This window comes from Dromiciops gliroides, chromosome 2 (genome assembly GCF_019393635.1).
Source record: "Dromiciops gliroides isolate mDroGli1 chromosome 2, mDroGli1.pri, whole genome shotgun sequence".
Lineage (NCBI taxonomy): Eukaryota > Metazoa > Chordata > Mammalia > Microbiotheria > Microbiotheriidae > Dromiciops > Dromiciops gliroides.
The window spans coordinates 246053629-246077181 of record NC_057862.1 but is presented as its reverse complement, the minus strand read 5'-3'; the positions used below and the strand labels follow the sequence as shown (position 1 = coordinate 246077181).

General features: G+C 39.1%; 1 long non-coding RNA gene and 1 pseudogene across 1 annotated transcript in view; both read left to right on the top strand.

Annotated features, from left to right (window-relative positions):
• LOC122740914 overlaps positions 1 to 23553 on the top strand; it is an 89795-nt gene that overhangs the window by 12624 nt on the left and 53618 nt on the right. The window lies entirely within an intron of this gene.
• LOC122740913 lies at positions 3839 to 4600 on the top strand (annotated as a pseudogene).

Below are 23553 nucleotides of genomic sequence, written 5' to 3'. Positions count from 1 at the left end.
ACTCAGTGATCACATCAGCTAGATTTTTTTAGACCCAAGTATATAGTTCATATATGACAAGTGACTTGAATTTGTCAAGAGCAGCAAGGTGTTCTCTTGCTAGCTCCTTACTTATCTTGGTTATTAACCCTCTGTATGGGATAGGTGGACTTGAGTCAGTTCAGATTCTGAGGATGGGGTCTGGAAAGTACCCAGCCCCCAGTCCCTGTTAGAATTAGATTATTTTGTTCATGTTTTATTCCATTGCTAATAACAGAAATCATGTATCTTGCCTTACTGAACCTGATGTACCCTGGTACCCCTTCCCCCTACCCTTGCCTACATTCCAAACCCCCAGTCCTTGTTATGCTGTTATTACAACACACCTCATGACCAGGAGGAAGATTTCTCTTGCTAGCTCAAACCCCACCTAGATACTACCTCCCCTTTTATATTCCTAAGTCCTAACTCCCCCTGGTACTAGCTCCTGGTACCATCACTCCCTTCTTTCCCCTTTCCCCCTTCCCTTGGTTTGACCTTTTCCTCCTCCCCTTTCCCCCTTGTTCCTGGAACATATATTTATACCCTGATCATGAGCTAAACACACACCCTGGGTGAGACAGGATTGGATGTTAGATTGTGAGCTCACCCTGTGCACAAGGGGATTCCCCTCCCCCCCTCAAAATAGCTATAAAAACCCAAAGCATGAGCCCATTACTGCTGATCTCATCTCTGGCATGAGGTCGCCCATTCTCATGAGAATGCAATAAATCGGTCTCTGCTTGACTTGGTGGTCTCCTTGAATTATTTGGGTAAACTGAGGCAGTTTGTCCCAAACACCCTCTTTAGCAATTTTTATTTTGTTCAAAGTCAGGTCCTCTGTCTTCTTAAAAGGCCAGAAGCACTGCTTTAGTACTTCATCCCTTTTGTAAATTTGAAATCAAAGTGGTTTCTAAAAATAGTATTCCACTTTCTATGTTTCCCCTTTCTGAGAATCAATACCTCACCCCATCCCTGACCAGGTTATATTTAAATTATAATTATAGGTCAACACAAGGAATTCTCTACAAAGAATTGAGTGACAAATTCTCATATCCATAAACCTATGATTGAGATTAACTGAATATTTTCACTTGGTTAAGATACCAGGGCATCTCATCACTTATCCTGTATATTATATACTTATCCTTGTAGGAGAATCTGCTTTGCCTTTGTCTTTGTATCCCCTATACTCAACACAGCACCTAGAACATGGTAAAGTGCCTAATAAATGCTTATTGTATATGTATAGCCTTTGATCCAGCAATACCATACTAGGTTTATATCCCAAAGACATCCTCCAAAAGAGAAAAAGACCTATTTGTTTAAAAATATTTATACAGCTCTTTTTTTTTTTTTGGTGGCTAAGAATTAGAAATCAAAGAAATGCCCATCAATTGGGGAATGGCTAAACAAGTTGTGGTATATAATTGTGATAGAATGTTATTGTGCTATAAAAAAATGACAAACAGGACAATTTCAGAAAGGCCTGGAAAGACTTCTGTGAACTATAGTGAAGTGAGCAGAACCAGGAGAACATTGTGCACAGTAACAGCAATGTTGTTCAGTGAAGAACTGTGAATGACTTAACTATTCTCAGCAATACAATGATCTAAGACAGTCCCAAAGGACTAATGATAAAGCATACTATATACCTACAAAAGAACTGATATAGATTGAACACAGACTAAAGCATACTATTTTTCATTTTCTTTTTTTCTTTTTATTCAAATTTTCTTATACAAAATTACTAATATGGTAATGTTTTACATAATTGCACATGTACAACCTGTATCTGATTGCTTACTGCCTGAAGGAAAGGGGAGGGGAAAGAGGAAAAGAGGGATAGAACTTGGAACTCAAAACTTTAAATAAAAATGTTTATTATTATTAAAAATATTCTAACAAGGAAGAATTAATTGCTGATGCAGAAATTATGGGAATTGTGTGAAATTGACCATGGTACCTTAGGATTTGTAAAAGAGAAAAAAGGACATGTTGACATAAGTTTGGTAAGAGTATATTTCAAATGGCTTACAAAGAAATAATAGGTTCTCAGAAACTAAAATTTTATAAGGGAAGTCCATCCAAGTGGGATGAGAAGCCCTCAAAAATGAAATTCTGATAACCTAAAAAGAAAGAATCCTAGTCATAAAAAAAGATTTATGCACAATGAACTCATCAACAAATTTAGACTAAAAAGGTATCTACAGAAAAAGAAGCAAAGGCTAACAATGGAGGACAAATAAAAAAGAGTGGCACAGTCCTATATTAGTATTATCAAGAGTGCAAAAAGTTCAGGATGCGCTGATGAGGAAAACCAAAGAAAATGAAAAGGCTTTGCTTCTTTAAAAAAAAATCTATATTAGGAAAAAGACAAGAATTATAGAAGGAATAGAATTACTACTTGGAGTAAATGGTTATATTTAAAAGATGATGAGAAGAAAGAGTTGCTCAACTGTTATTGTTCTTTCACTTTCTATACAAAGAGAAAACAAAAAAATGGCAAAAAGAAATCAATAACTGGAGAAGCTTCCTAGGTAGAGCCGAGATGGTAAAGGAAAGGCAGTGACTCCTCAGACTTCTCCCCTAAATCCCTCCAAATCTCTTCAAATAATGCCATAAGATAATTCCTGGAGCAGCAGAACCTAAAAAAGGACAGGGTGAGATAATTTTCCAGCCAAAGATGGCTTAGAAGGTCAGTAGGAAAGGTCTATTGTACCAGGGTGACAGTGGAGTGGAGATCTGGGCCACACTGTATAGACCCAGCCCTAGCCCCAGAGAATCGGGCCTCTGGAGCCTTGGAATCAGCTGAGACAGTGGCTACTTCTGGAACTCAGCTCATGGACCAGTGAAGGGGTCGAGCAGTTGGCCAGGGGGAGATTGCAGGGGTCTCTGCTGGTGCTGAGGTGAAACTCTGTTGTGTTGCCTATGTTTGGAACCAGGAAGCAGTCTTGAGTGGTGGCTCAGGTGAGGAAAGGGCACAGGCACACAGGATCTTGCAACCATAGTGAAACAGAATTCTTTTCCTGAGTTAAAGAGCAAGCAGGCCTGTAGTTACTTACAGACCAAAGCACGGGCCAGGGGAGTATAAGTCTCCTTAAATCATAGCACCTGGGTTGCCATGAAGCTTGGGACAATGTGCCCTGGAAGCAGTGCCCCACTTTAAGAAGGAGTTGAAAGTCAAGAAATAGGCTGGCAGGGGCAGCTAGGTAGTGCAGTGGATAAAGCACTAGCCCTAGATTCAGGAGGACGTGAGTTCAAATCTGGCTTCAGACACTTGACACTTACTAGCTGTGTGACCCTGGGCAAGTCACTTAACCCTCATCCCCCCCCCCCCAAAAAAAAAGAAAAAAGAAAAAATAGGCTGGCAAAATGAGCAGAAAGGAAAAGATGCTGACCCTAGAAAGTTTCTTTGGTGACAAGGCAGATCAAAATACACCCTCAGAAGAAGATAACAACCTGAAAGCTCCTACATCCAAAGCTTCCAAGAAAAATACGAATTGGTCTCAGGCCATGGAAGCACTCAAAAAGGACTTTGAAGAGAAGGTAAGAGAGGTAGAGGAAAAAATGGAAAGAAAAATGAGAGTGATGCAGGAGGGTCATGAAAAAAAAAATTAAACAGTTTGAAAAGCCAAATGAAAAAGGAGATACAAAAGCTCTCTGAAGAAAATAATTGCTTAAGAATTAGGATTGCCGATCCATCCCTCCACCAGAGCTGCTGCTGCCTCCTCTGCACTCAGGCCGCAAGCAGGGCCTGCCTGCTCCCTTAGGTGTCCCCTTTGACTAGGCGGCCTTCTCCCCAACCTGGGCTCTCAAGATGGGCGAGTATAACGAGAAGAAGGAGACAAGTGGTACCATCTGCCTGAAATACCTGCTTTTCACCTTCAACTGCTGCTTCTGGCTGACTGGCCTGTCTGTCATGGCTGTGGGCATCTGGACACTAGCCCTCAAGAGTGACTATATCAGCCTCCTGACTTCCAACACTTATCTGGCCACAGCCTATATCCTGGTGGTGGCCAAAGCTGTGGTCATGGTAACAGGCATCCTGGGGTGCTGCACCACCTTCAAGGAGAGGAGGAATCTGCTTTGGCTGCACTTCATTCTTCTGCTCATCATCTTCTTGCTTGAGGTCATTGTGGGCATCCTGACTTACATCTATTACCAGCAGCTGAACTCGGAGCTGAAGTATAATCTTAAGGATACCATGGTCCAGAAATACCACCAGCCAAGCCAGGAAGGGGTGGCTGCGGCTGTGGACAAGCTGCAGCAGAAGTTCAAATGCTGTGGGAGCAACAATTCCTAGGACTGGCAGGAGAGTGTGTGGATTCAGTCGGCAGAGGGTGAGCACCGGAAGTTTCCCAACATCTGCTGTAAGACCATGGTGGAAGGCTGTGGCCAGGGGGACCATGCCTCCAACATCTATAAAGTGGAGGGTGGCTGCATCACCAAACTGGAGACCTTCATACAGGATCACCTGAAGATCATCAGAGCTGTGGGCCTGGGCATTGCCTCTGTACAGATCTTTGGGATGATTTTCACCTGCTGTCTGTACAAAAGCCTGAAGTTGGAACATTATTAGGCCCTGGCCCTGGCCCGGGGCACAGGTGCCTGGCCTGCTGCCTCTGCTAGAGGGCATCATCCTGCCTCCCACTAAGTTATTCCCACCCAACTGTGGAAATTTATTTTGATTTGGGGACCCTACCTTTAGGCTGAGATTAGAAAGCCTTAGGCCCTCAGGGTCTCTCCCCTTCCTCCTCAGCTTCAGCTGAGTGAAAAAGCCCCATGGGCTATACAAGACCCTCCCTCCGACCTGAGCGGAGCTATCTGAAAGATAGCCTGTGCTGAGGCATGAGGCTCAGGAGCACACCCCCCCCCCACCAGCTGCAGCTCTGGCTGGTGGATTAGCTTGGTCTGTGGGGGCGAAGGAAGCCCCAAGATTTGAGTGGAGAGAAGAAAAGGTATATATAGACCTGGGAGTGAGACAGGAGGGGGGAGATGGACTAGATAGAAAAGGAGCAAGGACAGACTAGAAAGAAGGGGGGCTGACTAGAAGAGGACAGACTAGAGGAAACTTGAGGACAGCCTAGGAGAGAGGCTGACTAGAGGGGAGCCCGGACAAAGACGGAGGAGAGTTCGGTTAGGAAAAGGAGAGGCAGGTCTGACAAGGTTACAGGCCTTAATACAAACCAGGGAAAGTGTAACGTGCCCTGAGGCCGGAGGCAGCTAAGGCCCTTATTGTATTCAAGAAGTTCAAAGAGCAGCAGGTGGGAAAGAGATGCAGTGGAAAGAGAACTCAGGAAAGCAATAAGGTTGTATACTTTATTTCCCTGTATTCCTAATTTGAAATAGTATCTCATAAATAAACTCTGCTTTGATTATTTAGTTAAGAGCCTTCTTAATTTTTAGTTTATCAGTTTGGGAGCAGTGTGGTGGAACTTTATAAACAGCCCATATTAAATTAACCAAGTCAGATAGCCAAATAGTCAAAAGTCCCCAGTTTAGTCCTCCAGTCAGATCAGTCCCCCAAAATTAGCCCTAGTCAGTAAAAATATTTTTATAATTGAATGGTGACCACGAAGGAACTTATGGCCCAATTATAATTTTTCTAAATTTATCATTTTTCATATAATCACATTTTTTAATAAATCTAATTATATATAATTTTTCCAGGTTAGTTATGGTTATGAACAATTAATTTTTTTACACCCCTCCTTTCTTTTTATACCTAAGCTATTCAGGCCAAGTATGACTACTACAGAAAGAATACTGCCTGGGGGCCCTGCCTGCCTCCCACCCTGGGGCCGGGGAGGGGGCCAGCATGTGGGGTGTCCCCCTGCCCTAGTGGGGAAGGGGGGTGGGCATAGCTGGAAGGAAAGGTCCCCCTGATTTAGGGGGGACCTCCTTGTCTCCAAAAGTCCTTAGGTTGACCCCTGAACCTCAGCCCTGTGACCCCAGGGGTGGATTCAAGTGCCTTCCCAGTCTCTAACCCAATTACCCCCTCACGGAATAGACAGTCAGTAATAATAACTGTGAATGTGAATGGGATGAACTCTGCTATAAAACGGAAGCGAATTGCAGAGTGGATTAAAAACCAGAACCCTACAATATGCTGTTTACAAGAAACACATTTGAAGCAGAGAGATACACACAGAGTAAAGGTAAAAGGCTGGAGCAGAATATATTATGCCTCAGCTAAAGTAAAAAAGGCAGGGGTAGCAATCCTTATCTCAGACAAAGTGCAGGCAAAAATAGATCTCATTAAAAGAGATAAGGAAGGAAATTACATCTTACTTAAAGGTACTATAGATAATGAAGTAATATCAATATTGAATATGTATGCGCCAAGTGGTATAGCATCCAAGTTCTTAGAGGAGAAGTTAAATGAGTTACAAGAGGAATTAGATAGTAATACTATACTAGTGGGGGATCTGAATCTCCCCCTCTCAGAATTAGATAAATCTAGCCAAAAAATAAATAAGAAAGAAGTGAAAGAGGTGAATAGATTACTAGAAAAGTTAGACATGATAGATGTCTGGAGAAAATTGAATGGGGATAGAAAGGAATATACCTTTTTCTCAGCAGTACATGGCACATTTTCAAAAATTGACCATGTATTAGGGCACAAAAACATCATAGTCAAATGTAGAAAGGCAGAAATAGTAAATGCATCCTTCTCAGATCATGATGCAATAAAAATTACATGTAAGAAAGAGCCAGGGAAAAGTAGAATGAAAATCAATTGGAAACTAAATAATTTCATTCTAAAGAATGAATGGGCCAAACAAGAAATCATAGAAACAATCAATAACTTTATCCAAGAGAATGACAATAATGAGACAACATACCAAAATCTATGGGATGCAGCCAAAGCAGTGCTTAGGGGAAAATTTATAGCTCTAAATGCTTACATGAATAAGAAAGAGAAAGAGGAGATTAATGAATTGGGCATGCAACTTAAAAAGCTAGAAAAAGAACAAATTAGAAATCCCCAATTAGACACTAAATTAGAGATCCTGAAAATTAAAGGAGAAATCAATAAGATTGAAACCAATTACCCCCTCACTCAAGGCTCTGAGGAGCCTCTGGGGCCCACTCCCCCCTGGCCTGGGGGAGGCCAGTGTGTCTGTTTTGTCGGGGGGTGCAGATGGGCTGCAGGCCCTGGGGTCTTGAGGCTCAGCCAGGCTCCCCCAAGAGAGATTAGATGTCAGTCTGGGAGTGGGTTTGGACTATTGGGGAGACTCCAGAGGTGCCTTCCTACTCTGTCTGTGATTCTGAGGTGTTTAATTAAAACCCACTCCTGGCTATCAGTGGGTCCCTTTCTTGGGGGGATGAAGCAGGTGGGGTATAGGGTCAATGGTACCAGGAATGGCTGGGGGATGGGGGTGGAGGGGAGGGAAAGACACCCCCCCCATCCCTTTCCTGCCACTGCTATTGGCCAAGTCCAAGTCAGACCCTGAAGACATCCTCATGCCCACTGCATGTGTTTAGTAAATGCCCATTGGGTGCCAGACACTAGAAACAAACACAGAATGCCCAAGGAGTGGGCAAGCCACCATGTGCATATATACTCTCAGAGAGATAGCTGCCGGGTCTTGGGAGGGCTTGGGGTGCCCAGCTGTGAAATGGGAATCTGGTGCCTCAGACCCACCAGGCAAGTTGGGAAGAGGAGAGGGGCACATTTTTTATGTGCAGGTGGGTCAGCCAGACTAGAGTTCCCACCCAAATCCTGCCTCATCCTGCTTCCAGGAGGAGCCCTCCCCAGCAGGGTGCTGGTGAGGAGCGGCCCCCAGCCCTGCTCCTGGGGACTGCATCTGTTTTAGTGGTGCATGACTAACCACCTAGTGGCTTCCTTTATGCCAGCTTGCTTTTACATACCCTTCATTCGGACACATCCCTGCCCAGGGCTGCCTTCTGCCTTGTCATAACCATTTAAAAGGGGGGAAGCAATTCAGTAAAACTAATCAGCAAAAAAACCCAACAACAACAAAAAAAAAAAACCCCCAACAACAACAAAAAAGAATTAGGATTGAGCAAATGGAAGTTAATGACTTTATGAGAAATCAAGACACAATAAAGCAAAACCAAAAGAATGAAAAATAAGGGGCAATGTAAAATATCTCCTTGGAAAAACAGCTGACCTGGAAAATAGATCCAGGAAAGATAATTTGAAAATTATTGGACTACCAGAAAGCCATAATCAAAAAAAGAGCTTAGACATCATCTTCCAAGAAATTGTCAGGGAAAATTGCCCTGATATTCTAGAAGCAGAAGATAAAATAGAAATTGAAAGAATCCATTGAAAGAGATTACAAAATGAAAACCTCCAGGAATACTATAGCCAAATTCCAGAACTCCCATGTCAAGGAGAAAATATTGCAAACAACCAGAAAGAAACAATTCAAGTATGGTGAAGATACAGTCAAGATAACACAAGATCTAGCAGCTTCTACATTAAAAGATTGAAGGGCTTGGAAGATGATATTTTGAAGAGCAAAAGAATTGGGATTACAACCAAGAATTACCTACCCAGCAAAACTGAGTATAATCTTTTAGGGGAAAAATGGGAATTCATTGAAAGAGAGGACTTTCAGGCATTTGTGATGAAAAGACCTGAGCTGAATAGAAAAATATGACTTTCAAATACAAGCATCAAAAAGGTAAACAGGAAAAAAGAAATCATAAGGGATATTTAAAGGTTAAACTGTTTACATTCATACATGAGAAGATGATACTTATAATTCATAAGAGCTTTCTCATTATTAGGTCAGATGGATGGAGTATATTTAGACAGAGGGCACAGGTATGAGTTGAATATAAGGGAATGATATTAAAAAATAGAATTAAGGAGAGAGGAATACACTGGGAGAAAGGGAAAGGGAGAGGTGGAATGGGCTAAAGTAGTATCTCACATAAAATAAAATGATAACTAATATCAGTCAGGAGAGTGTCAGCATCTTGCTATTCCTTTTACGGTTAGGACATCAGCATGGAAGAAAACAATCTAAACTCTTTGCTTTATACAAAATATGTCAAAGTCAACTCATTAATATATCAGCATTTCTACTTAGAGAGAGGGTCTGATTGGCAAAATTACTTCATCTAATCAGAACATCTTGTCTGTCAAGCAATTTCCAACCTACATGTTGCAGTAATTCTGAAACAAACAAACAAAAAATGAAGATTTACAACAAAGCAAAATAAAGATGCATGACATAGGATTTTTGACTAACCAAACAGAAAAACAATTCATTAATGTTGTCTCAACCTTGGAGAAAATTACTTCCCAATATGTCTTTAACTATTCTTTCTAAGTTCACTTTTTCATATGATCACAAATGAGCAGTTACCTATTTTAAGACAAACCATATAATCTGTTCTCCAGGAAATTAAAATTGTTCCCTGAAATTGTCTTCTATTCAAGGGTGACTGATTGGGCCTTTTATTCAAGAGAAAGCAAGGACGTGAAACCAGGACATTAATATTATTTCTTAATATTTTATGATTCAACTGAGACATAAAGCTTCTATACCAGGCCAGATGAACTGCATTCTTTCTCAGGTGATCTGGTGAATATAATTGCCGAGTCACAATCAGTTATCTTTTGAAAGATCATGAAGAGTGGAAAAGATCCCACAGTATTAGAATAGGGAAAGTTTGCTAATTAAAAAAAAAAGTAGTTGACTTTAATTCTTGGCAAAATTATAGGATGTGTTTTTAAGATAGTATATAACTAGGAAAGGAAGCAGCGTTCACAAAGAACGAGCATGACAGACTAACCTCATTTCTATTTTTTGGACAGGATTACTAGATTGATTATCAAAGAAAGGAATTATGAAGATAAATTTTACCCACAGTATATTTTAACAAGGCATTTGACAAAGTCGCATGCTATTATTGTGGAAAAGATGGATAAATGTAAGATAAACATTGGCATAATCAGGGGGATTTGGAACTGAATGAATGTTTGCACTCAAGAAAAATTGTTCATGGTGCATTTTCAAATTGGTAGTAAGGTTCTGGGGGGTGTTCCAGAGATCTTTGCATGCTTGTCCCCATGCTGTTTCATACTTTTATAAATGATTTGAACAAAGATGATATATAGCAAGTCTGTAAGATAAAATATTTATCAAATTGAATGAGAGGCTGAAGATCAAAAAAGATCTTGAATTACATCTAGTATGATGCAATCTCATATCAATGAATATACATTTAGATTCAACCAAATCTACTTTACAAATAGAAAAGCAGGACATCATAGTTAGGGAGAAGTTTGTCCAAAAATATCTGGCAGAATTTTGGTGAACTATAGGCTCAATACGAATCAACACTTTTATATAGCAGCCAAAAAACCAAATATTCTTTTAAGTTGCATAAAAAGAAGCACATTATCCAAACATAGTGTACTCAGTCTTGGCCATAGTGTTATGCTTTGTTTTGCAATCATATTTTAGGAAGCACATTGATAAGTCATAGGTCGTTCAGATGAGGGCAACCAGGATGGTGTTGTTTGTCCTTCATCTTCAAAGAGGACCATGACATTGGGGTGATGTTGTATGAATTGGATTTGTGAATTGCAGTGAATTGGATTTAAGTAAGGGAGGGCTATGCAAGGTCACCAACCTCACTCTTTCCTCCAGAGCCATCTGGGTCCAGTGGCAAGACATACATCAGGATGACTGGAGATGACCTTAGATGTTTAAGGCAATTGGGGTTAAGTGACTTTGCCCAAAGTCACACAGCTAGTAAGTATCTGAGGTGAGATTTGAACTCAAGTCTTCCCAACTTTAGGGCCAGTGCTCTATCCTCTGCACCATCTAGCTACCCCACCAGGATGATGAAGGATCAGATGAAGATATGTCATATTTAGCCTGGAAAGGAGAAAAATTAGAGATGATATCTTCATTAAAAATTAGAGATGATAGCTATCTTCAAGTAGGGAACCGACAGAACAATTAGATTTTCTTTCTTTGACCTCAGAGACCAGAACCAGCAATAATGAAACAACTTTAGGTTTGCTTTTCAGAAACCTTGTTAATAGAGTTATTCAAAAGTAGAATGGGCTGCTTTTGAATCCTAGGCCATGCTTCCCAGAGAGTATTGCCATAGAGATATCAAACTGTTTGAATTTTAAGAGAAAATTGTTTGATATATTTGAATTTGGCATTGAGACTTGTGGGAAGGGAAAGCTGGAAGAAATTCCATTATAAGAGAAACACCATATTGGAATGTTGGGGGAAGGCACCTCCTGGTAAGGGATCTCTTTACCCTATACATCCTATATACTGGAATTCTTGTGGCCTGCTATTACAGGATAATGGTAATCAGAATTTAAGGGAGGGAAATCAATGACAACTTACTGGTGAGGTTTGACATGCCAGGGCTTGCTAGGTCCTGTGCTGCTTCTTCCGATCTTCTAAGGCAATAAGCTCAAAGCCCCCTAATTTGTAGCTCAACTATGGTATTCTCATAACGAGGCTCACCTTCCCTCTTTGTTAGAGGAGGAAGAAATAGAGGTCTGTCCCTCCTGGATGCTAACCAAAAGTAACCATTGTTTACTAACTAATTGTATCCCTCTACATTCTTATGCATTTCCATATGCCTGATAAATGCAAGATCTGGAGGTTGCTTAAATCCTAATATAATGTGGGTGGGGGTCTGGCACATGCTCACATCCCCTGAGATGGTATCAGATTAGAAAACATCTCTCCACATGGAGAGGCTAAGGAACTGCTTCCAGGAGAATCATGATGCTATATGAGGGAGGTGCCTGAACAGAGAGAGACCCTCTAGTCAGCTAGGTGGCACAGTGGTTAGAGTGCTAGGCGGCACAGTGGTTAGAGTGCTAGGCTTAGAGTTAGGTAGACCTGAGTTCTAATTTGACCTCAGACACTTACTAGCTGGGTGACTAGAGGAAAAGTGACAGTGGGCAAGCTCAGCTTTCTCAGTTGTAAAATGGGATAAATAAATACACCCAGCTTCCAGAGTTGTTGTGAGGATCAAATCAGATATTTGAGCTTAGCATAATGCTTGGCACATAGTAGACACACTATGTAAATGCAAGTGATTATTAATTATCTAAACACATGTTGAAGAAAGGGCTCTATAATTGGCTGTGGGATAATTCCAAAAGGCCTTCCAGCATCAATTAGAGTTCTGTGGCTTCAGTGCACCTTTGAGGACCCAGTGACTAGTGAAGGGAGTGGAGCCTATCACCTTTTGAACTTAAAAGGTCCAAAAAGCTCACTGGCATCCTTTATTCCCCCAGAGTTTGGGAGTTTAGCCAATGCAACAATGATGCCTTGAGGCATGAGGAGAATAAAGCCTTCTGCAACATCCATTCATTTCAGTCTAGGTTTTACAGGAAGCACAGAATCAATACATTGAAGAACAGAGTGCTTTTGGGAAGTGAAACTTCAAGACCCCGGCCCAAGGACAGCAGAGGCAAAGTTCATCTGGCAGTTGTGCCACATATGGACATGAACTTTTGGGGACCAATTCTGTGTAGGAACTGAGGTGTTTTCAGGCTAATCCATACCCCCGTCCTCAGACTAAGGCAATATAGAAGGGGTTGTGACCACAAGGCAATGGGGAAAAATATTTTTACATTTGTTCTTGCTATATTTTTGATGTAAATACTCCTTTATAAAAGCTATCCCCAGGGTGTTAATTGTTTAAATGGAACTGTGATGCTAGTCACTGGTCCCCTAAAATGAAGGGAACAAGGTTGGTGGAGGCTGGAGCCTTAGAACACTGAGTTGCCATAAGTAGTCTGCCTGGCCCCAAGAGAATGGGGCCAGAGCTTATGCTATATTTTAGATTAAATAAAACATTTATTAATCAATTACTATGTGCTAGGCACTATTCTGGGAATCCAAATACTGTACAAGCAAAGAGAAAGACAGTCTTTGCCTCAAGGAGCTTGCATTCAAATATGTGAAGACAATATACAAAAAGGGGTTGAAAAGCAGGGGTAAGACAGGAGGTAGCTGAATGAGAGTAAGATAGAAAGGTCTGGAGATTCAAGAGCTGAGCAGGCTTTGAAATGGGCATGATTAGAGTGGTATCAAATGGAGATTCTGGGATGGAACTCACCAACTGATTAGGAGGATGCCATGTGGGTGGAGGTACCTCTAGCAAGAGAAGGTGGCTGTGGTGGAGGTGGAAAAGTCTGGAGGGTCAGGAGCTGAGTCAGGTTACAATTGAGCATGGCTGGCATGGGTACTTTCTCAGATAGAGGCTTTGGGGAACAGCCCATGGATCATCCTTGTTTGTGTGGTTAATGCTGCTGTGGTTAGAGCTTTGGAAAGAGGTTTCACCCTTTCAAAGAAAAAGGAGACATTATCTTTCTTTCAGTGTGACAGGGATGTAAGGCTGGGTGGCTTAAGATAATACTATTCCAGAGATTCTCAACAAAATAAGCCCTACTTACATATGGCAAGCTGTTATCTCTTATATAGGGCTTCAGGCAGTGAGTAGCTGTCCATATTAAGGATATGTTACAGCGAGGAGTCTTGTGGTAAGGCTTAAAAAAGATAGCTTCTCAAGTACCTCACACCTCTGTTTTACACTTTTATGGATGCAATATCCCACATAAGTTACTTCATGAATATAAAAATAAATTATGAGTGTATAAATATATGTGTATATGCATATACATACATGCTTAATTATATATATATATATAATAAATGTATATGTATATATCTATAGATCTTGAATAGATGGTATTGCTTGATGTTTGTTTCTGTTTAGATCTTTTGCTTTAAACTTGGTCCATTGTGTGGTGGACAGAGCAATGAAGTCTTACTGAAGATATGACTTCTCATTCTAACTTTGCCGATTATTAGCAATATGACCTTAGGCAAGTCACTTAATTTCTCTGAATCTCAGTTTATTCATTTGTCAAAAGAGGATGCTATCAGCCCTGCCTTCTTCACAGAGTTACCATGAGGATAATATGTAAGGAAGTACTTGTAAGAGATAAAGCACAACACAAACATCAGGCATTATTAATGGTTATGAATTAGCAAAAGATAAAAAGGAAGAATATGCTATAAAATGCTAATAAAACAGGTCTTTGAATTGAATTTTGAAAATACATGGCTTTTAAAATTATGAATGAATGTACTTTGTCATATTAAGTTACGACTCAAAAACTTTAAATTTCTGAATTTACATTAATTGAAGAAATTAAAATTTTAGTACTGAACTTGAAAAACAATCATGACTTAACCAGAGAAAACACAAGAGGGCAATCTTGCACAACAATAGTGTGTTTGCAGAAACAAACAAACAAAAAATCCCTCTAAATCAAATGAACTTAATGTTCAGTAGAAAAAAATAGTTGAAGGATTGATAGATTTCTTTTTTTGCTACACATTTTGGCAATATAATAGTTTGCAAAGAATGTCTATCTAGTGCTCAAGGATAATATCAATACAAATAAATGGCATGCATTTTAGTTATTTTCTCTTATCTTAGAAAGAAATGGATTTATCTTCCATTTTTATCCCTGATGAGTTGCCTGGTTTTTCACTGCACTAAGGTTAGACATATCTGAAATAAGAGGAAATAAATCTGACACAGAAGAGATCCTTTAAATCTTGCCTAATGCTGAGTAGATATTATTTTAGAGAATTATATAGAAGGGTAAACTGGAAAGAGAAGGGTCATGGTCTAGTGATCAAGAGACTCTTAGACCTTAATCCTTAATCTTTAACCAGACCTTCATTTCCCGGCAATTAAGTGGAACTGTGTTTTCAACCGGCTGACTATGCCCTCAAATTGAGAGCAAAGAGAAATGGTAGATTTAGTTCAATTACAAGTACATCTTTGTACCTACAAATTTTGAAGGAATTATTATTTAATAGACAAACCAAAGCCAGAAATACAGTAGATTCTGTGTTTGGGGTAACTATCTACTCATTTCCTACCTTAAAAAAAACCTAAATGAGAAGTTTATTTTAAGATCATTAGGAACCTATATCATACTTCTTTCCTTCTTGGGGAGGAGGGAGGAAAGGGAGGATGGGAGAAAAGTTTGGAACTAGAGAGCCTATGAAAACAAATGTTAAAAACTATCCTTATATGTAACTGGAAAATAATAAAATACTTTTATTTATTAAAAAATTACTGGTGGGAAAGGTGTCCCAGATGGGAATTCTGATAAAATTTCAGACAACTCCCTGTAAATTGAATATTTTATGCCATGGGCAGTAAAGACACCAAACCAAAGTCAATCTCAAGAATGGCCTCCCCACCTCCACCATAAAGGAAAAGCAGTCCAGCCTGCATAAAACAGGGGCCATTATTATCACAGGGTGTTACTTTATAACTTTGTTTTGTACAATCAACCCTCAAGTGGTTATTCCCAGGTGAACAAAAGAAGCCAATTTTGCAATTTAGGGATGTTGCCATCCCTGGTAATAGTCTAATGTATTCACGTCGTCCAGGCAGTTGCAATAAATAATATAAAGCTATAACTTATAGATGTATTCCACCTTTAATCTATTAGATTTAACCACAAATTTCCATTAAAAACTTTTGTAAGACGATTATTAAACAATATTTTCTTTTCAAGATGTTACTTCAGAGCTACTTTTAAAACAAATGCTACAGGTAAAATTTGTATGATACTAATTATTAACTTTTCCTTTATCCTAATAATTAATTCTAATTTGCCTTTAATCCTAATTTCATAGTCCACAGTCCTTTCTGGTGGTTTGTCCTCAACATCTGAACTAGCCTGGTGTCAAAATATACTAGCTTGCTCATTTTGCTCATCTCCTACTGCTTAGAACTTCAATGGTTGCCATGGAGAACAAGAAGGATGGCAACAATAAGAATATTCTAGTGTCAAAGTGAATTCAGAAGAATCAAAAGGGCAAGATCAGTTAAATATGATCAAGAATTTAAAATGTAAATAAAATAAAACCCTTTTATTTTCCTGTAAAATGACTAAGTATAACAAATTGAGTTAACTCTTGGTCAGGCAGTACCCTACCCTTACAGCCCAATTTGTACCTCTCATTAGTCTCCTTGGACTCTATTATGATCCTCCTAGCTTTGATTCCTCTTCCTTTTAAGCACCCCTTATTTTGCTCATTCAGTTTCATGGTCCAAATTCCCAGATATTGATCTTCCCTCTCACAACTTTTCTAGGTTCTATCAATGTGGGAACCATCCCACATTACTACCACCCATTCTTCCAATTCTCCAAACCTGGAATGCCATCAGTCAGTGCCATGAGAGACTTTCAGTCATTGATGTTGGTGAGCACTAGTCCCCAGGAAGGAAAGTATACTCTTGCTGGCCATTTTCCATTTGTACTAGCCATGTGTAGCTCATATATTTTAATAACTAATATTTTAAAGCACTTTCTTTACAATGATCCTTTAAGATAGGTAGTATGACTATTCTTGTCCCATTTTACAGGCAGGGAAACTGAGGTTCTGAGAAGTTAGATGACGAAACCAGTCATATAGCTAAGAATTTTCAGGGCTAGGATTAAAAATCACATTGTAGTTGTTGATGATGATTCTGAGAAATGGCAATAGTTTGAAATAGCTTGATAAATGAGATCTTCTCAAGGGAAGCATGCCCGTATAGGGAACAGCAGGGCAACATTATCTAGTGAATTATGTCAACTCAAGAAGGAGAAAAGTAAGTTTTTCAGGGCTAGAGATGGAAAGTAGTTTGAGCTGACTCTCACTGGTGTCCTAGAAAAAGTAGGTAAAAGGTTAACCCTAGTCTTACTGAGTTTGCTTAATAGACTTATTAATACTAACTTCTCCTCCCTTGTCTAAAATCTCCATCCCATTTTCACTTATGGGTTGCATGAAGGTGTATGTGTATGGGAGGGGTAACATATCAAGGAGGATTTAGCTAGAACTCTTCTGGGAAGATTGTGAACTTGTGCCTAGCAACCTATGGTGGCTCAGGGGAGGGACTGATTGTGGCAGGGTGTAGGATACATACAAGGTGCTTGCTTTCAGCATTTGCACTCACTGCTTTTCTTTCTTTGAATGCCCATTCTCATGAGAATGCAATAATAGCTTCTTGTTATACCAAAGCTGCCTCTGAAAGAAATTATTTTGAGGTGATCTGTACCTGTTTCTCACATGATGATACCAATGACCTCTCAATGGCTTCATACTTATCCCTGATTAGCTATTTAAGTTTATTATGAAGAAAGTTGTTTATTTTTACATTTTCTTTTCACACAGAGACCAAGTACCATACTGTAAGGGAAAGGATATTGCATTTAAAGTGTAAAAGCTTTCAATTCAAGCTCTGACTCAGGCACTTCCTTAATGTGTTCTCTAATCTTTCTGGTTTAAACTTCCTCATCTATAAAAAGATCTACCTATTTTACCTATCTCAAGGGTTGTTGTAAGGATCAAATAAGGTATATGTGAAAGTATTTTGTAACTATAAAGCAATAACAACATTATCAATAACAATAATAGCTAGTATCTATATAGTACCTACTATGTGCCAGGTACTGTCCCTTTATACATATTATCCCAATTGATTCTCACAACAATTCTGAAAGGTAGGTGCTAATATTTATCCCCATTTTATAGTTAAAATAATAACTAACATTTATGTAGCATTTATTATGTGCCAGGTACTGTACTAAACATTTTATAAATATTATCTCATTAGATCCTCAAAACAACCTTGAGAGGTAGGCCCTATTATTATCCCATTTTATAGGTGAGAAAACTGAGGTAGATAGTGGCTAAGTGACTTGCCCAAGATTACACAGCTAGTATCTGAGGCAAGATTTGAACTTGGGTCTTCCTTCCTGACTTCAGCTCCAGTGTTTTATAAGGAACATATTGTTTCTCTGCATAAAGGAATAGATGTATGATTTCCCTGAAAGTAAATCTTCCCTTCACTTTATCCCTTCAACAACAGATAGTAAAAGTCCACTTTATCATATTTCATTTTTCTTCCTAGTATTTATTTAGCATCTTAATCTAGAACTAGGATCAATTTGATTTGTGTATGTAACACAACACTAGGGACCAATGCCCCTTGGCAGATAGAAAATTTCCCCCTTGTTCCTCTATGACTGGGAGTTCTTTATCTTTTTTTTTTTTTTGGTGAATCAGTCTGATGATCCCTATGTATTCCTTCTTAAAATGTTTGTAAGTACAGAAAATAAAATACATAGGATTAGTTATTAAAATATTTGAAAAATACACTCTCCTTTGGAGATCTGTTTGGTCCTTGTGAATGACTACATACCCCCTCCATTCCTAAGAGGAGGGGAGGGAGAGAGGGAGAAAGAGAGGAAGGGAATGTGGGGGAAGGCACATGAAAATGAAGAGTGTGGCAATAAAAGAGAGCATGGTCAGAGCTGACCAAATGAGGCAAGTATGCAGGCAAGAAGAACTGCTACTAACAGTTGCCTCCATGAATAAGCTGACAGGGGAGCAAGAGCCAAGACAAAGATTGGTTAGTGTAAGAGAAACATGGTTGCAGTTACCATTCATGCTCCTGAGAACATAAATGATTCTTCACATCCTTTGATTTACCACCACACCCTCTTGCTCTCTCTTGAGAGAGAGATGAGCCTATTTTCCAATCTTTGCTAGTTCGTTTAATTTCTATTTCACCATTGTTTTAAGAGTTTGCTTCTCTAAGATAAAGTAGTTAACCATTGCATTGATATCTTTATCATTACTCAAATGCAGTTGAGAACGACAATAGGGGCTAAAGTACACAGAGGGGGAGAAAGATATAGATTCTCTTTCTAATTCTTGGTTAAGGGAAGGAATTCCTTGGCATGGAATGTTCAGAACTGAGGAAAAAAAAGAATTGTTAATTCAACATTTTATAACTTCCCAAATCAGTGAGAAAAACATGGATTGACTCCCCCAGGCAAATGAGATGAGTTTTGGTGGGAGAAAGGCTGGGATAAATGGGCTCTTCTGCAGGTGGATAATCTAAGCACTACTCTTTAGAATTGTTTCTTTCCTTCTTGAAAGGAAAACCAAACTGAACCATGGGAGTTGAGTAGAGAGAAAGTTGTGACTATCATGAGAAGTAGAGGAATATAAGAGGCCAGAAAGAGGAAGTAACTGCTCCTTTCCTCAGTAGTATATCATCTAGACATAAAATACTCCTTTCCTTTTTTAACAATGTTTTGTGAATTATAAAGAAATGAGGCAGAGACATAGGGTATCAAGAAAGATTTATTAAAACTGTTTCATTTCTAAGGTTACTTAGGCTGAACAAAAGATTTTTTAATACAACTCAAACATACTATTATAAAATAGAGATTTAGATGTGTTTCACTGCAATTTTCTTAATGATTCTTCTGGTTAATGGATTAGAAGGAGCTTCTTTCTCTTAAAGTGATCTGATCTCCCAAGAGTTCAATTATTATCTTTATGTAGATGACTTCCAAATCCATATTGTATATCCATTTCTAACTCCCTCCTGGTCTTGTACAATGTGTATGCTGAACATCTTTATCCTGATGTCCAAGAGGTGTTTCAAACACTACACATCCCAAACTAACAATTCTAGAAGTCAGGGCAAGAAAAACAAAACACACCTGGGGAAATGAGCACAAAAGACCCTCCAATCACCATTTAAAGATTAATTCAGGTGGCAAGAGGAGCAGAAGACTAGATCTAATAGTAAGACCTTCCCTATGAGGTGAAAACAGAGACCCTCAGGTATTGGGGTGAGCTGTTGCTAGGGAGACAGCTGTTGGGAAGGCCACTTCTAGAAGAGAGGCCAAGTTGGAACCAGACTGGAATTCAGCTGGGCCAACCAGCTACAGTTTGGAAATGGGTGGAAGGCCTACTTTGTAGCTTCTTGTTTAGCTCTTCTTCCTAACTAGGTTCTAAGAAACAGGTGTTTCTGCCTGTTAGCGTATAAATGCTATCAATGTCTTCTATATTTAGATTTCTTTGGGCAAAGCCCCAGTCACCTACACTGGTTATAGCTGTGCAAAGATGGAACTCATAAGCCAGCCCCTTCTTTAAACTTCCTCTCTCTCTTGAGGGCATTGTTAATCCTACCAAACAATCAGTTTTTCAAATGTAGCACTAGCTGAAATTTTTCACATTCCCTCTCTGACCATTATTCCATATTTGATCAATTTCCAAGTTTTTATCACCTGCACAGCATATCTCACATTTAAAGCCTTCCATACTTTGAGTCCAATACACCTTTCTAGACATTTATTAGGGGAGAAGCGGGAAAGGAATGAGCATTCATATAGTGTCTGCTGTATGCCAGTCACTGTGGTACATACTTTTATTTTTTTGCAAATATCTCATTTGATCCTCATAACAGTCCTACAAGGTTAGAGCTATTATTAATCTATCATCATCACCATCATTCTAAGCTATTCTTCATTTTATAGTTGAGGAAAACTGAGGCAAACAGAGGTTAAGAAACTTGCACAGGGTCAGACAGCTTGTAAGTGTTTGAGGTGGGTTTTGAACTCAAGTTTTCCTGACTCAAGGGCCAGCACTCTATCCACTGCACCACCAGCTACCTCAGCCTTTTTATTACAGTCTTTAAGCACAAGATTTTCCAGGAAAACTGGTTTACTAGCCAACTCAAGTTATTCCAGTTCTAAGAATGCATTCTCTCCTCACTCCCACCTCTTAGAATTCTTCCTTTCTTTTCTTTAGGAATTCCTCAACCTAAAGGTTCTAAGATCCTCCTAGGGAGTAATTCTCCCACTTGGCCCATTTGACTGAAGGTCAATAAATCAGGAGGTAAGGCTAGGAGATAAAAAATTTTATTAGCATCAGCTGATGGGCAGCTGCCAGGTAGATAGCAACTTACTGATCAAAGGGAGATTACACATATAAAGAGTTTTACATAGACTAAGGGTAACATAACTAGTGGTAAAAGGAGCTTTTCCTGTCAGACTGTTCAGCTACTTTTTGTATGTGGAAGGTTGGTAATAGGGATAGCATGTCAGGAAATTTGGGGGGAATGTGTTAACTTTGGGGTCTTAGGAGTTCGAAAAATAAGGTTTTTTTCTCAGGGGGTAATGCATTTCTCTGAGGTTAGTCTTATCAGACTATCCTGGTGGGGTAGGAAATCTCTAAGATAGTAGAGATAGAATATCTCTAAGATAGAGTAGGATCTTCAAGTAAGAAATCAGTAAGCCTCCTTCTTCCCTTGAGAGCCTCAGGGTCTCTATGGTTCTGTTTCTTTGACCTCTAAGGTTACTTCTTCTGAGGAGAAAATGGCCCTCACACATCATTTCTTTTATACCTTAAAGGTACAGGTACCACTTCCTTTGTGAAATCTTATTGCTTTTGTTAATTAGCCCTATTTCCCCAAATTATCCTGTATTTCTTTAATGTGTGTATATGTTGTGAGAGACACTATAACTCTAGTAGATCAATGGATCAGTGGATAAAATATTAAGAAATTTCCAAACTATGTCCAAAGGGCTATAAAACTGCTAGGTTTATATCCAAAAAAGGAGAAAGGACCTATTTATGCAAAAATATTTATAGCAGCTCTTTCTTGGTGGCTATGATATTGGAAATCAAAGGGATACACATCAGTTGGGGAATGGCTAAAGAATCTGTGGCATATGATTATAATGGAATATTATTGTGCTATAAGAAATGGCAAGCAGGATGATTTCAGAAAAACCTGGGAAGACTTACATGAACTGATGCATAGTGAAATGAACAAAACCAGGAGAACATTGTGTAGAGTAACCACAATATTGTTTGATGAAGAATTGTGAATAACTTAGCTATTTTCAGCTATACAATGATCCAAGACAATCTTAAAGAACTAATGATGAAGCATAGTATCCACCTCCGGAGGAAGAAGTAATATTGATTGAATACAGCCTGGGGCATGCTATCTCTATCTTTCACTTTCATTTTTTCTTTTATTTAAGTCTTCTTATACGAAATTACTAATATGGAAATATTTTACATAATTGAACATGTATAACCTATATCTAATTGTTTACTGCCTCAGAGAGGGAGGAGGGGAGGGAAACTAATTGCACTTAGGCAATTCTTTGTCTAAACGTTACAAAACAGCTATTGATCTACATAAAGAAGGTGATTCCTCACCCCAAGTTCCCTATGCCAATGAAAATGCACCTGAATTTTCTTCCTAAAAACTGTTCTATATATTAGACTTCTGGAGTCAAATGAACATAAGGGAATCTTGCTATAAAATTTAGCATTAAATAGGCCTTTGATCCTTTCCAAGAGTCATTTTGCTAGTCTGTTAATCAATTAACCAACAAGCATCTATTACAGTATATGTTTATTATGTGCCAGACACAATACTGAACACTGGGGTATTTTTTCTTACATTCTTGTAAGGGAGATTGCAGAATATATACAAAATGAATGCCAAGTAGTTTTGGGATGGAGGGCACTAACAGCAAGGGGAAATGAGGGAAAGCTTTTATTAGATTGTGGGCTCCTCGTTAAATTGTGAGCTCCCTGAGGGAAGGAACTATTTTTGCCTTTCTTTGTATTACTGACACTTAATACAGTGCTAGGCACATAGTGACACTTAATAAATGCTTGTTGACTTGTAACCATAGGCAAATCACTTAATCTCTACCTCAGTTTCCTCATCTGTAAAATGGGGATAATATCAGGAGCAACCTTTCACGATTGTTATAAGAATCAAGTGGGATAATACTTGTAAAGGGCTTAGCACATAGTAAGTGCTATATAAATGTTAGTTATTATAACCAGTCCTTTAATAATAAAAATAAAATAACTAACCATAAGTTATGTATCAACAGGCAAGAGTTATTCTTTATTAAAAGGCACTACTGTTACCCCTCCATTTTACAATTGTGAAAACTAGGTCAAACAGAAATTGAAGTGACTCGCCCACGGTTACATAGCTAATAAACATTTGAGACCAGATTTGAACTCTGGTCTTCCTGATTTCAGGCCCAGCACTCTATCCACTCTACTACCTAGAGAAAAAATAGGATTTCTTATTATTTTCAGTTTTACTTTAAAAAAGGAGGTTTTTAAAAATATGCTTTCACACCTGTGTTAGGGTAGTGGTCCTTTCCTCTATAGGAAGAAACATATTAGGTACTTGTTTTGTTTGTTCATCCTTTGTTTTCGAAGAGGACCAATGACATCATAATATGGGTGATGTCTTGACTTGCATGTGCATTGGATTTAAGTGAGACAGAGTTGCACAAAGTCATCAGCCTCACTCTCTTTTCCAGAGTCATTGAAGTTCAGTGGCAAGAAAAAGTCAGGAAGACTGGTCATGGTCTGGGATGTAGTATCTGACCAAGCTCTAAGTGTCCCACAGAACCTACTTCAGCCAGCCTCATGGCCATTAGAACAATTTGTTCTTGCCCACCCATTCTGCCAGAAGAAGTCTTCATATGCTTGGGGTAGATGGCCCCCTAATTCACCAATGGGTTTAGCTGAAGCTTGTTGGTTACCCTCAACCTAGTTTAGCCCCTCTGGTGAGATTGTTTTACTAGGGTGTGACCAATGCACATGCTATAACTTCTTGGAGCCACAGGTA